Below are 12,255 nucleotides of genomic sequence, written 5' to 3' on the forward strand. Positions count from 1 at the left end.
ACACTAAGAACGACACGTGGTGCTATACTAGGTATACTAAGGAAGACACGTGGTACTATAATAGGTAAACTAAGGAAGACACGTGGTACTATACTAGGTATACTATGGAAGACACGTGGTACTATACTAGGTATACTAAGGAAGGCACGTGGTACTATACTAGGTATACTCAGGAAAACACGTTGTACTATACTAGGCATACTAAAGAAGACAGTACTATACTAGGTATACTGAGGAAGACACGTGGCACTTTACTAGGCATACTAAAGAAGACATGTTGTACTATACTAGGTATACTAAGGAAGAAACGTTGCACTATACTAGGTATACTATGGAAGACACGTGATACTACACTAGGTATACTAAGGAAGACACGTGGTACTATAATAGGTATACTAAGAACGACACGAGACACTATTCCACGTCTACTAAGGAAGGCACGTGGTACTATACTAGGCATACTAAAGAAGACACGTGGTACTATACTTGGCATACTAAGGAAGACACGTGGTACTATGCTAGGTATAATAAGGAAGACACGTGGTACTATACTAGGTATACTAAGAACGACACGTGATACTATTCCAGGTATACTAAGGAAGGCACGTGGTACTATACTAGGTATACTCAGGAAAACACGTTGTACTATACTAGGCATACTAAAGAAGACACGTGGTACTATACTTGGTATACTGAAGAAGACACGTGGTACTTTACTAGGCATACTAAAGAAGACATGTTGTACTATACTAGGTATACAAAGGATGGCATGTGGTACTACACTTGGTATACTAAGGAAGAAACTTTGCACTATACTAGGTATACTATCGAAGACACGTGATACTATACTAGGTATACTAAGCAAGACCCGCGGTACTATACTAGGTATACTATGGAAGACACGTGTTACTATACTAGGTATACTAAGGAAGACACGTGGTACTATACTAGGTATACTAAGAACGACACGTGGTGCTATACTAGGTATACTAAGGAAGACACGAGGTACTATACTAGGTATACTAAGGAAGACACGTGGTACTATACAAGGTATACTAAGGAAGACACGTGGTACTATACTAGGTACACTAAGAACGACACGTGGTGCTATACTAGGTATACTAAGGAAGACACGTGGTACTATACTAGGTATACTATGGAAGACACGTGGTACTATACTAGGTATACTAAGGAAGGCACGTGGTACTATACTAGGTATACTCAGGAAAACACGTTGTACTATACTAGGCATACTAAAGAAGACAGTACTATACTAGGTATACTGAGGAAGACACGTGGCACTTTACTAGGCATACTAAAGAAGACATGTTGTACTATACTAGGTATACTAAGGAAGAAGCTTTGCACTATACTAGGTATACTATGGAAGACACGTGATACTACACTAGGTATACTAAGGAAGACACGTGGTACTATAATAGGTATACTAAGAATGACACGAGACACTATTCCAGGTCTACTAAGGAAGGCACGTGGTAATATACGAGGTATACTCAGGAAGACAGTACTATACTAGGTATACTGAGGAAGACACGTGGTACTATACTAGGTATGCTAAGGAAGACACGTTGTACTATACTTGGCATACTAAGGAAGACACGTGGTACTATACTAGGTATACTAAGGAAGACACGTGGTACTATACTAGGTATACTAAGAACGACACGTGGTGCTATACTAGGTATACTAAGGAAGACACGTGGTACTATACTAGGTATGCTAAGGAAGACACGTTGTACTATACTTGGCATACTAAGGAAGACACGTGGTACTATACTAGGTATACTAAGGAAGACACGTGGTACTATACTAGGTATACTAAGAACGACACGTGATACTATTCCAGGTATACTAAGGAAGGCACGTGGTACTATACTAGGTGTACTCAGGAAAACACGTTGTACTATACTAGGCATACTAAAGAAGACAGTACTATACTAGGTATACTGAGGAAGACACGTGGCACTTTACTAGGCATACTGAAGAAGACATGTTGTACTATACTAGGTATACTAAGGAAGACACGTGGTGCTATAATAGGTATACTAAGAACGACACGTGACACTATTCCAGGTCTACTAAGGAAGGCACGTGGTACTATACTAGGTATACTCAGGAAAACACGTTGTACTATACTATGCATACTAAAGAAGACACGTGGTACTATACTAGGTATACTGAGGAAGACACGTGGCACTTTACTAGGCATACTAAAGAAGACATGTTGTACTATACTAGGTATACAAAGGATGGCATGTGGTACTACACTTGGTATACTAAGGAAGAAACTTTGCACTATACTAGGTATACTATGGAAGACACGTGATACTATACTGGGTATACTAAGGAAGACCCGTGGTACTATACTAGGTATACTATGGAAGACACGTGATACTATACTAGGTATACTAAGGAAGACCCGTGGTACTATACTAGGTATACTATTGAAGAAACTTTGTACTATACTAGGCATACTAAGGAAGACACGTTGTACTATACTAGGTATACTAAGGAAGACACGTGGTACTATACTAGGTATACTAAGAACGACACGTGGTGCTATACTAGGTATACTAAGGAAGACACGTGGTACTATACTAGGTATACTAAGAACGACACGTGGTACTATACTAGGTATACTAAGGAAGACACGTGGTACTATACTAGGTATACTAAGGAAGACACGTGGTACTTTACTAGGTACACTAAGAACGACACGTGGTACTATACTAGGTACACTAAGAACGACACGTGGTGCTATACTAGGTATACTAAGGAAGAAACGTGGTACTATACTAGGTATACTAGGGAAGACACGTGGTACTATACTAGGTATACTAAGGAAGACACGTGGTACTATACTAGGTACACTAAGGAAGACACGTGGTACTATCTAGGTATACAAAGGAAGACACGTGGTACTATACTAGGTATACTAAGAACGACACGTGATACTATTCCAGGTATACTAAGGAAGGCACGTGGTACTATACTAGGTGTACTAAGGAAGACACGTGGTAATATACTAGGTATACTAAGAACGACACGTGGTGCTATACTAGGTATACTAAGGAAGACACGTGGTACTATACTAGGTATGCTAAGGAAGACACGTTGTACTATACTTGGCATACTAAGGAAGACACGTGGTACTATACTAGGTATACTAAGGAAGACACGTGGTACTATACTAGGTATACTAAGAACGACACGTGATACTATTCCAGGTATACTAAGGAAGGCACGTGGTACTATACTAGGTGTACTCAGGAAAACACGTTGTACTATACTAGGCATACTAAAGAAGACAGTACTATACTAGGTATACTGAGGAAGACACGTGGCTCTTTACTAGGCATACTAAAGAAGACATGTTGTACTATACTAAGGAAGAAACTTTGCACTATACTAGGTATACTATGGAAGACAAATGATACTATACTAGGTATACTAAGGAAGACACGTGGTACTATACTAGGTATACTAAGAACGACACGTGATACTATTCCAGGTATACTAAGGAAGGCACGTGGTACTATACTAGGTATACTCAGGAAAACACATTGTACTATACTAGGCATACTAAAGAAGACACGTGGTACTATACTAGGTATACTGAGGAAGACACGTGGCACTTTACTAGGCATACTAAAGAAGACATGTTGTACTATACTAGGTATACAAAGGATGGCATGTGGTACTACACTAGGTATACTAAGGAAGAAACTTTGCACTATACTAGGTATACTATGGAAGACACGTGATACTATACTAGGTATACTAAGGAAGACCCATGGTACTATACTAGGTATACTATGGAAGACACGTGATACTATACTAGGTATACTAAGGAAGACCCATGGTACTATACTAGGTATACTATTGAAGAAACTTTGTACTATACTAGGCATACTAAGGAAGACACGCTGTACTATACTAGGTATACTAAGGAAGACACGTGGTACTATACTAGGTATACTAAGGAAGACACGTTGTACTATACTAGGTATACTAAGGAAGACACGTGGTACTATACTAGGTATACTAACTTAAAGGAAGACACGTTGTACTATACTAGGCACACTAAGGAAGACACGTGGTACTATACTAGGTATACTAAGGATGACACGTGATACTATACTAGGTATATTAAGGAAGACACGTTGTACTATACTAGGTATACTAAGGAAGACACGTGGTGCTATACGAGGTATACTAAGGAAGACACGTGGTACTATACTAGGTATACTAAGGAAGACACGTGGTACTATACTTGCCATACTAAGGAAGACACGTCTGACTATACTAGGTATACTAAGGAAGACACGTTGTACTATACTAGGTATACTGAGGAAGACAAGTGGTACTATACTAGGTATACTAAGGAAGACACGTGGTATTATATTGGCATACTAAGGAAGACACGTGGCACTATACTAGGTATACTAAGGAAGACACGTTGTACTATACTAGGCATACTAAGGAAGACACGTGGTACTATACTATGTATACTAAGGAAGACACGTGATACTATACTAGGTATACTAAGGAAGACACGTTGTACTATACTCGGCATACTAAGGAAGACACGTGGTACTATACTTGGTATACTAAGGAAAACACGTGGTACTATACTAGGTATACTAAGGAAGACACGTTGTACTATACTATGTATACTAAGGAAAACACGTGGCACTGTACTAGGTATACTAAGGAAGACACGTGGTACTATACTAGGTATACTAAGGTAGACACGTAGCACTATACTAGGTATACTAAGGAAGACACGTGGTGCTATACTAGGTATACTAAGGAAGACACGTGGTACTATACTCGGTATACTAAGGAAGATACGTGGTGCTATACTAGGTATACTAAGGCACGTGGTACTATACTAGGTATACTCAGGAAGACACGTTGTACTATACTAGGCATACTAAAGAAGACACGTGGTACTATACTAGGTATACTGAGGAAGACACGTGGCACTTTACTAGGCATACTAAGGAAGACATGTTGTACTATACTAGGTATACTTAGGAAGACACGTTGTACTATTCCAGGTACAGCAGGCGGCTGTCGTCGTGCCGCCTCCTGTTTGATATGGGACTCATAGCGACGTATACAACGCGTGTAAAATGCATTGTATACCACGCCTTAAGCGATAAATTGATGCATACAAACTACAATGAGTCTTTCAACTATGAGGGCAGCATACACAATATCGACATAATTTTATACAGTACAATGAAACAATTAGATGCAGACTGGACTTTGTACAGCTCGTGATATCACGCAGTGTGGACTTTAGAATGGACGACGTAACAATGGCAGGTGAGACTTCGTTCACTATTTTTTTACATTTAATTGTTAAAATTAACACACAATTCTGCATTATTATAGTGAACCGCCAATAATGAACAGTATTGCCGAGATTCGACTATAATCTCCTTTTGTCAGCTTACAACTGTGTGTCAATATTTAAAATAATTGCTCGCTATTGCTAAAGCAACATCAATATCGAACCCGCCCACTGTTTTGAAGAGGGAACTGACGTGGCAGCCAGCATTTAACATATGAGACGGCCACATTCATTTTAGGGTGTAAATATAAGTTAATTTTAATGTAATTTTAAATAATGTCGTTATTGATTCATGTAATTCGTAATTAATTAAACATTTGAAATGATGATATGGTCGACAGTTGCTAATTAAACGAAGGATTATGGATTTGACCGGATAAGTTGGAACTTACTTCTTCATTTTTATACATTGCAATTCATAGCGGCGCTTTAGTCGACAGCTATCATTAATTATATATCACGAATTATTTACTGCAATATCTTTGCTGACAGAAAACAGCTGCCGTATCTTAGATAAGATAAGATAGATTTTCATTTGGAATGTACCAAAGAAACCTCAAGTAATGTCCAATAACAATAACAACAACAACAACAACAACAACAATCTTTATTTTAGAAAACATACATAAGCCGGCGCACTTTGACGTCTGAGAGGTTTGTTTGCTACCATCAAACACAAGTCTGACTGTTGTGATAACATTTCGTGTTAGTTGTTTTACAACACTTTGTCATTTGAACTATGTTCTGGGGATACTAACTGTACGATTGCAACGAATTCAGCAGCATGAAACCAAGCCATTATATTTCGTAAAGCGTAGAGAAATATGTCCTCCTCGCAGCCGCAGTTTTGTTGTTGTTTTTCAGTCAAGTTTACTGACGGCCAAGCAACTAGTACTCTTATTGAGTATTAATTCTGCGGCTCCAACTGAAATACTTTGATGGTATTTTTTGTGTGATTTTTGACACGATATTTCTGAGTAAAGATTAACTGTCAAAAATGTTCATGGGAACGAGGCTAACCGTCTGAATATAAATGTTGATATCAATCACAATCAAGTGTGTGGTTTAATACGAAATTCAAAGACAAGTACAAGTAAGTTTTGATTTAGCGATAATAACAAATTGGTCAGTTTATACCTTAATTACATTTCTTAACAAGGGTATGTATCAATAACAATGCAATGCTATATCTGGAAGTAATAAAATAAATGGTATTCAGATTGGTCAAAATCAAGTGAAATACACTGCTTATGCAGATGATCTCACCACTTTTGTCCGAGACTTGGCCTCAGCTACGGAACTATTTTGCTAATTGGACTGTTTTAGTGCTGTATCTGGGCTGAAGGTAAATGCGGATAAAACGGAAGCAATGTGGATAGGTAGCTGGAGACACCGAAAAGACAAACTTTTATAATTAAAATGATGTTCAGACTGTGTTAAAATTGTATATATTTTTCATATAACGATGATCTTGCGACTTCCATGAATTGTGAAGAATATCTTGTGTTAGTTGGAAAGCTTTTAAATTTTTGGGTTTGTCGTAATTTATCTTTACGCGGTAAAATACAAGTTATTCGATCTATAGCTATTTCCAAACTCTTGTATACTTTTACCCTTATTTCCTAATTTCCTCTGGAACGATCCTGATAAGATCACCAGAAACACTGTGATTGGTAATATGTTAATAGGGGTGGCTATGCCGGATTTACTGAGCATGTATTTTGGAGCAGAAGCAAATTGGATTAAAACAGTTTTTTGATAAAGATTACCACCCATAGAAACAAGTTTTTGATTGGTATCTTAATTCGGGAGGTGGAGCAATTTTTTTGTTCCAGTGTAATTTTAATAGGGAAATGTTACCGATAAATTTGCCACCCTTTTACGAGTCTGATCTTCATGCATGGTCGTCAGGAAATTTACATAAACTCCCGAGAAATCTTCAAGAAATCGCAAGTGAGATTATTTGGAACAATCAAAATATTATTATTCAAGGAAAATCTATCTTTTATAGGGAATTGTATAACATGGGTATAGTTTATATTACAGATTTATATGATAAGAATGGTAAAATTCTGTCTTGGGATCTATTGGTTAATCGTTTGGAAGCCACGGCAATTTTCATAAGAAGATGCTTTGTTCATACATGCAAAATTACTGCAGAAGTAAGCTTGTCTGTATAACATGCAACATGCAAAATGGCAAATTGATCGGTTAAAGAATTTACAATGCAAAAATTACATTTTCATTTTATTTTCCTTTAACCTTTACTGTTCATTTCTAGTTTTATTGTGTTTCTCCTTAACCTTTATACTTGTATCTAATTAAGCCTGTGTGCTTTTGTGCTATTTTTGCTGTTCACTAATAAAGCACCACCTTTTCTGCCAAGATGTTGTAGTGCACTTTGTTTCAGTAACTAATGGGTCACCAATAGAGGGCGTTCGTTCCACAAAGTATTTAGGCGTGACAATTGACAGTAATTTAACATGGAAACCTCATATAGATTTATTAACTAAATTAATCTCCAGGAAAGTGGATATTTTCTCACAGATTCGGCATTATGTTCCAACATCAATTCGTTTAGAGATTTGTGGAAACACACACTCGTCTTTCCGAGAACCAATCTTGCGCCTCCAGAAAAAAAGTCGCACATTCTCCGACATTCATGCTCACTGTCACAGCGTAAGGCCTTCTTATCGCAATTGAGAGGGCCACGCACAGAACTCACACTGTACAGGGTGTTCTTTCACTTCTAGTATGGGGTAGACAAGACAATAGTACTGGAAATGAAATACACATACACCAAAATATCGAGTTAAAGCTCCTGGCTTTAATACCTCTGAAAATAATTACAAGAAATAAGGCACAGAAAAATACAATAAATAAAGTCACTATAAAGTCAATAAAGTCAATAAAGTCAATGGCTTCTGCAACACAACAACGGAGAAATAGTCTTGCTTGCAGAGGAACGCTGGTATTCTGGATATAATAACAGCACACCTGGTATATTCAAATTCTTCTTTCAAAGTTGTAAAGACCCTTTGTTATGTAAATTACAAGCACACCTGGTAGAACCCAACTGTCCTTCCAGAGTTGAAAACAAGTATGACTTGTCAATCACCTTTATGACAGTTATCACAATACACACCGTTTCTTTCCATGATTCCATGCACACTTCCATTTGAGGGGTTTGAGGTAACATGACAAAAACATGAAATAAAGGATGCTGACACTCACTCTGCCCTTTGTTTAAAAACAACTTGGAATATTAGATGTTTACAAGTTATGTAAGCATGTCCATTTGTTTTTGATCTAAAAAATAGTTGTTTTGCACATACAATAAATCATTATCTGGACCCAATACCCCACAATTATGCAACACGCTTAGTAATGGCTGATAGTTTTTATATTCCCAAAATTAATCTAACTTTATGCCAAAAAACAATTAAATTTACTGCAACACACCATTGGAATTCCCTTCCCTTCCTTCCAGTCAAAAATGAAATGAACAGACACACATTCAAATGCAAATCAAAAAATGCTCTTCTAAGTCAGTGAAACGACGAAATGTCAACTACAATTTCATTTCATATGTTGTTTTTTTGGATATATATATATATATATGTAAATTTATTGTTACTATTCTGATTTAGTATGATTAAGTTTTTTTTTCAAGTAATTGCCAAAAATGCTTCAATCAGTTTATTTTCTTTCATCTTTTTGTCAATTTAAGATTTTGAATCTATTCAATTATTTAAATGTACAACTATGTACCTGTATATAACTTATTCATATTATTATTTATAGTTTATTTTATTCATTCTTTTCAAAGGGTCATGACTAGATTAGTTCTAGGGAACTATTTTCGTGATCCGCAATTGTGGTAAACAATTTAGATAAATATCTATATCTATCTATCTATCTATATATATATATATATATATATATATATATATATATATATATATATATATTTAAAATTCAAATTACACACTTATTAACATAATTGTATTTACTCATTTGTTTATATATCACATTTATTTGTATAGTATTGTATGTATATATGTTTATAGTCAAATAAACGTCATTCATTCATTCATTCAATCAACCACCAACATTAAATAATATACCAGTAACTTCATAAATATATGCAGATGACATGGCTCTTATTTACACTACATCAGATGGACTTCAACAAGCTTTGAATGAACTTGAAAAATATTGCTCAAATTGGCAACTTATCTAAAACTGAAAACTGTTTTTTCTTTAAATCACCACTGCAAAAAAGATTTTACTATAGGCAACCAATGCATTAAATGTAATAAACAGTATATTTATTTAGGGATTATTTTCAATTCAAATGGTAATTTCAATGAGGCAGCAGCCAATATAGCAGAGAAAGCAGGAAAAGCACTTTTTGCTATGAACAAAATACTATGGGATAATAAAAATATTAAACTTTCTTTACACTTATTTAACGTTTTTATAAAACCCATCCTTCTATATGGATCAGTGGTATGGGGACAAAGTTTCATCAACAACAACAAATGGAAAAAAACACGATTTGATGTTTTGTAAGCAAATCTTGCAGATTAACAGGACCTCATGTAACAGGCTTGGGGCAATATCCTCAATATACCCTTTTAATTGACATCAAAAAACAAATAATAAAATATTGGCTGCATATCGTAGAATTACCAGATGATAACTAAACAGTCATTCTATGAACAGAAAAAGTCATCTATATCAAATAGTTGGTTCATTAATCTTAAAACCATATTACAGGAAGCATAATTAGATTTTCTTCTGAAAAGAAAAATCATCAAAACACAAATAGCGAGAATTAGTAAAATTTTACAATCAAATTTACAAAGCAGATATGTGAACAAGTGGAGAACTGCTATATCAAATGAAAATTCTGAACTCGGAACATATCCAAAATTTAAAAAAAAGTACAATTTGGAGCTTTATTTACTTAATTTGAATGGTGAAAATAGCAAAATGTTCACTAAATTCAGGCCATAGTTAGCGACCATAGTTTGGCTATTGAAAAAGGCAGACATGCTATCCCAAAATTACCAATACATAGCAGATTTTGCCAATTTTGTAATAATTGCATTGAAGATGAGATCCATTTCCTTTTAGATTGTCAAAACTATGAACAGCAGAGATCTCAACTGTTACATAAAATTAAAGTTCCGGCTGACAATAACATTTCTTGTTTCACATATTTACTTAAACATCAAGATAAATTAGTTCAACGAGAGATATCAAACTTTATCTTAGCTGCGACCAAAATTAGAGATTAAATTTCTTTAATAATTTTGTTGTGTATTTATTTTTATACATATTTATTTATTTGTAAATTTTAAGTAAATTCATTCTAGTTATTTAAAAAAAAATGTCTTGTTAACAAAAATTCTTTATTGTTGCAAACACCCTATGTAACCTACTCTTTTTTTTACACGGGAACAATAAAGTTCATTCATTCATTATGGAATGATTACGCGCATAAGCGTCCTTTAATAATAAAACAACCATGGCTGCCACCCGGGTTTGACCGGACTCCACACAAAGAAGTTCGCTGATTCTGTTCTAAACTTTTTGGATTTCGGCATTCTAATGATGTATCCTTGGAAAGAAAGATATATAATAATAAGGTTATTACGAGAATACCTCAAAGTTTGCAGTACGCCGCGCATCGACCTCCGCTGCGCGTCATTCGATACTCCAGCTGTACTGTCTTCGTGCATACTTTGAGGTATTCTCGTAATGACCTCATAACATTATTTCATTAATTATATAAATAATCAATGAATATTTACATAGAAAAAGCAAACTTCTATTGTAAAACATGCAGCGCAAAAGAATATGAAACAGTCTGAAAACAATAGTTGCAAGTACATGGTAAGTGATAACAATTTTATTTATTCATAAAACTAAAAAGTCACTATGAACAGCTTTCCATTGCTACTGTAAGAACTTTGTAAAGAGAATGTGTACAATATTCACAATAAAATGTATGTTTTAAAAATGTGAATGTGACATAGTGAAAGTAATATTAGAAGGTTATTACGAGAATACCTCAAATGCAGAGATAAGACTGTTTCACTTCCAGGCAAATTGAACATATTGTATTGTTTGCAAGAACCGTGTTGCCTTTCTACACAAGATATGCAAGCACTTTCTGCCGTTCAAAGATTCCAACGCATTTGTTCAATCCATGTTGTCTTCCGTCGACGAGCCTAAAATTAAGCCATGTGTTACGTGCGTCGAAAAGGTTGACTTTTGAATTTTGGTAATTTTGTGACTCTAGGCGATGGTAAATGTATTTTTTGCGTGTCCTAATTTCAAGCGTCTTGACACATTATAATTATATATATATATATCTGTTTAATTCGTTTAAAAGATTCCTCTCATTAGTAAATAGCGCCCTCACGCAACAATATTTAGAATGAGTGGTTGGTCAAAAGTTTGATGAGTCAGGTGCATCTATTGGCTAAGCTTGTTCTACATAGATGCAAATTAGTATAGGAACCATTAATGCTGTAGGGTGTACTGGGAGGGGTGGAGGATTTCATGTTTGTAATGACTGGTAGTAAAGCGGTATCTCGTTGTTTTCAAGATGCAGCCTGATATTTGTTGCTTTCTTGGTTGTTCAATTGTGGCTAAAATTTGTGTGGTGGGTGGAAGATGTGTTTATTGCTTGTTGATTCATTGGTTAGACACCCTGCAGCTTGAAATGGTATGGTCCAAATCCAAATTCGATAGTGTGGTGTTGAATATCTGTGCGATATGGCAGTGTCATCTAAAAACCACGCATCAAAATGATTTCTGTTTATTTATTTACTGTTGTAGATCCTGAGAACTAGCCA

Source organism: Saccoglossus kowalevskii, chromosome 5 (genome assembly GCF_978046115.1).
Source record: "Saccoglossus kowalevskii chromosome 5, keSacKowa6.1, whole genome shotgun sequence".
In the NCBI taxonomy this organism is placed as follows: domain Eukaryota; kingdom Metazoa; phylum Hemichordata; class Enteropneusta; family Harrimaniidae; genus Saccoglossus; species Saccoglossus kowalevskii.